Genomic DNA, 4,167 nt, shown 5'->3' with positions numbered 1-4,167 from the left:
GCCATTCCCTTCTCCACAGAATCTTCCTGACTCAGCAATTGAACCCGTGTCTTTTGCATCTCCTGCACTGGCAGGTGGGTTCTTTACCACTAGTGCCACCTTGGCACCTTCATTAGGTCATCCCCATTGGAAGGCAAACATGGTGTTAGTTCTTCTCTCTTTAAAGACAAAACAGCCAAAGAAAACAACAAAGCCCTTTCCTGACTCCACTTCTCTTGGTGGCTACCATCCTGTTTCTTATTCCTTTTGCAGAAAAACGCCTTGAAATAGCACTCAGCTCAGGCGAGTCCCCTCATCCCATCTCTTCTTCACTTGACTCAGCCAGCTGTGTGCCCCCATGTTCTGCACACACCACTCCTGTGCACAGGACCAATAAGTTCCACGCTATGGAATCCATAGCTGGTTTTTAGCCCTCATCTTATCTGATACTGCCGCAGCTTTCAATAAAGTTATTTTCTCCTCCCTGAGTCACTGATTTCCCAGACATGGCACTTGAATTTCCTCCTACGTCCCTGCTCACCACTATCCTCAGCTCCTCTTCATGCTGAAACGTTCAGGGCTTAGACTTTAGTCCTCCTGGTTCTTTATCCACATGTACTTCTCTACTAATCTCATCCAGACACTTTAGCTTCAAATGGTACATATGCTTCATCTTTTCTGTTGATCTCCTAGACTCACTCTTCACCCGTTTCCACCCTGCTCTCCTGGAAGCACAGCAACATGCTCCCTTGATCTCTACTTTTCATTCGGGTTTGGCCCATGGGAGGCACAGGCATGAGATTGGTGGGTAGAAGGAAAGCCAGGCTGGGGTGTCTATTCCTGGACAGGTTGCCACAGCTTGGCCGGGGTCTCCCACTGAAGGCTGCATCTCTTGTCGAACTGCCCCTCCGCGCAGCCACCCTCTTCAGGCTGAGCACTGTCTCCACGTGCCTCACACCAGGATGTGCTCACCTTTGGAGTTCTCTACCATTCCTTGTTGTGTTCCCTTAATCCTGCCACACTTTTGTAGACGTTTCTCTTCTCAGTCATTCAGTTTGAATTGGCCTTCTGCTTCATGCCAGGACTTTGTATATGTGGTCTATATGCTGACCCTTTTAAGCCCAGAACTCTCTTTTTTGAACATCAGACTCCTATATCCAACTGCCTCTTCCTCATCTTTATTGTGTTTAAAACTAAACTCCATGTTTTACTTTCAAACTTATACTACCTGCTGCCTTCCCCCATCTAGTTGACGACAACACCATCTTTCCAATTGCTCTGATGAAACACCCTGACTCCTTAATTTCCCTACAATGTCTCATCTGATACACTAGGAATTTTTGTAGGCTCTTTCTTCTGAGTGTATGTAGAATCCTACCAGTTCTCACCATCTCTGCTCCTATAACCCTGTGCTAGCTACTAGCATTTTCCCCTCATTTGTTGCTATAACCACTGGTATAACTGCTGGAGCTTTCTTATTGGTCTCCCTTATTTTCCCTTATTGCCAGTAATTTATTCCACAACATAGTATGACACTCCTCTGCTCAAAATCCTGCAATGAATCCTGTGTCACTCAGTAAAAACCAAAGTTCTTCTAATCATCTATAAGGCCACCCATGAGGTGGCTACTTGATGTCCCTCTGACCTTCCCGACTTCCATTCTCTTCTCTCAACCTGCTCCAGCCACACTGACTTTGCTGCTGCTAGAACAGGCCAGGCACGCTTCCACTTTAGGGACTTTGATCTAGCTGTGTTATTATAACTATTTGGCTAACTCCTTCTAGTTTTTTCCTCAGAAGTCCCCTCCAAAAGAAGGCCTGCTCTGACCATCTAATTTATAGTACAACTTCTCTCCCCACCAACTCCCCAATGCCACTTACTCCAGTCCATTTTTTTTCTGTTGTACAAAGCATGCATCATACACTAACAGTCTATATTATTTAGTTCATATGTTGATTCCCTGGTGGCTCAGATGGTAAAGCATCTGCCTGCGATGCAGGAGACCCGGGTTCGATCCCTGGGTCAGGAAGATCCCCTGGGGAAGGAAATGGCAACCCACTCTAGTACTCTTGCCTGGAAAATTCCATGGACAGAGGAGCCTGGTAGGCTACAGTTCATGGGGTCTCAAAGAGTCGGACACTACTGAGCAACTTCACTTCACTTCCCTTTCCTAGGGTTGTGAGTCTGGATCTGCAGAGGGTCATGATAGAAGACATCAGGATGAAGGCACAGAGCAGAAGGCAGGACTGAGAACTTAGGAAGAGCTGACAACAACATTTCTTTTATTCTAGAGACAGTGCAACCCTGGACTTCCAATTACATGAACCAAGAAATTCCCACTTTTGTTTACTGCTTCAATTTGAAATTTCTGTCAGTTGAAACCAAAAGATTCCTTCCTGACTGATGTATTGATTTAGGACCAACTAACTCTCTAGGGGCCATAGGATAATGAAGAACAAAACTTCACCTGGAGCTTTGTGTTGATGTCTAAAGCCTATCAACTTGCTTGATCAAAGAAGCCCAGTTAGACTGGGTGTCCAGGAAGTTAAGAACCATTAAAAAATTTTTTTTCAGCTTTAAATAAACTTATTGTTTTTGGTAATTATGTATTTACAAAAAGTTGGAAGGACATTACAGAAAGTTCCCATAAACTCTTTGCCTGGTTTCCTCTACTGTTAACATCTTATATAACCGTGGCATTTTTGTCAAAACAGTGGCGCATTGCTAATACCTGTTACCAGATTTTATTTGTGTTTCCCACTCAGGTTTTTCCTCTGTTCCAGAATTCCATATAAAATATCACATTGCACTTGGTTGTCATATCTTCTTAATCTCCTTTGGCCTGTGGCAGTTTCTCCATTTTTTCCCTTGTTTTTCATGACCTTGACAGTTTGAAGAGCACTGGTTTGTATCTCATAAACTGTCTTTCAATTTGAGTTTGTCTGATATTTTTCACATGATTAGAACAAGATGATGGGTTTGGGGGAAGATACTACAGAGGCGCAGTAGGGTAACATGTACAGAGTTGATTAGATGATGAGGAAATGAATGCACGGTGCATACCACTGAGTTAAGGAGGCCTCTGAGTGTGGAATATGGTGGTCCTCCTAGGCTGGCTGTCATTCAGAATCATATTGCATTGAATACTAAGCATGGAGCTCTTTGTGTTTCAAGGAAACAAAGGTGCACAATGATTTACTGTGAATTTTTTTTGTAATCATGGTAGATTAGAATGAGTTTTTACTTTCGAAAAATTCAAGACACAGAGATACTAACTCATTTCAGTAAGTGAAAAACCAGGTTTTCCCGAATTGAAGCAGGAAGGAAGGGTCCCATTACTCCATCTCAGTTCCATGAGAAAGGCCCCTTCACTTTGCAGGTATCTCTCTGCTATATGGCGCCTTTCCAGGTGGCTCAGTGGTAAAGGATCCGCCTGCCAATGCAGGCGACATGGTTTGGCCCCTGAGTCAGGGAGATCCCCTGGAGGAAGAAATGGCAACACACTCCAGTATTCTTGCCTGGAGAATCCCATGGACTAAGGAGCCTGATGGGCTACAGTCCTTGGGGTCGAAAAGAGTCAGAAACGACTGAGCGACTGAACAGGAACACATGCTCTGCTGTTCGAGTCCGCTGACTGGACTTATGCCTGTGCCTCCAAGTGATTTTCATAAAATGCTTCAACACTGCTCTAGACTGAGTGTTTGTGACACCCACCCCTTTCTAACCCCCACTCTAAGAGCATTAGGAGGTGAGGCCTTTGCGAGGTAATTAGAAATGGCAACCCATTCCAGTAGTTTTTGCCTGGAGAATTCCATGGACAGAGTCTGGTGGGCTACAGTCAGTGGGGCTGCAAAGAGTTGAACATGGCTGAGCACACACACACTGATGGCCTAGGTCGGATGTGGATAGGTCTATGGGTGCAGCTGCAATGATGAGATTAGTGCCCTTATGAGAGAGACCAAGAGAGCTCCCTCATTCCCTTCCACCATGTGAGGACACAAAGAGAAGATGGTTGTCTATAAATTAGGAAGCTGATTTTCACCAGACACTGAATCTGTTATCAACTTGGAGTTTCCAGGCTCCAGAACTGTGAAAATAAATTTCTGTTGTTTATAAGCCACCCAGTCTGGGGTAATTAGTTGTGACTGCCAGAATGGACTAAGACAAATAATCATAACCAAATTTTTT

General features: G+C 44.4%; 1 non-coding gene across 1 annotated transcript; it reads left to right on the top strand.

Moving 5' to 3' along the window:
* The first annotated feature begins 1,936 nt into the window (after positions 1–1,936).
* TRNAR-GCG lies at positions 1,937–2,009 on the top strand. Its single transcript has one exon. It is a non-coding gene; the product is annotated as a tRNA-Arg (tRNA).
* The last annotated feature ends 2,158 nt before the right edge of the window (positions 2,010–4,167 follow it).

The sequence above is a fragment of the Oryx dammah genome, unplaced genomic scaffold (assembly GCF_014754425.2).
Source record: "Oryx dammah isolate SB20612 unplaced genomic scaffold, SCBI_Odam_1.1 HiC_scaffold_27, whole genome shotgun sequence".
Classification (NCBI taxonomy): Eukaryota; Metazoa; Chordata; class Mammalia; order Artiodactyla; family Bovidae; genus Oryx; species Oryx dammah.
This window is presented reverse-complemented; position numbering and strand designations above follow the sequence as displayed.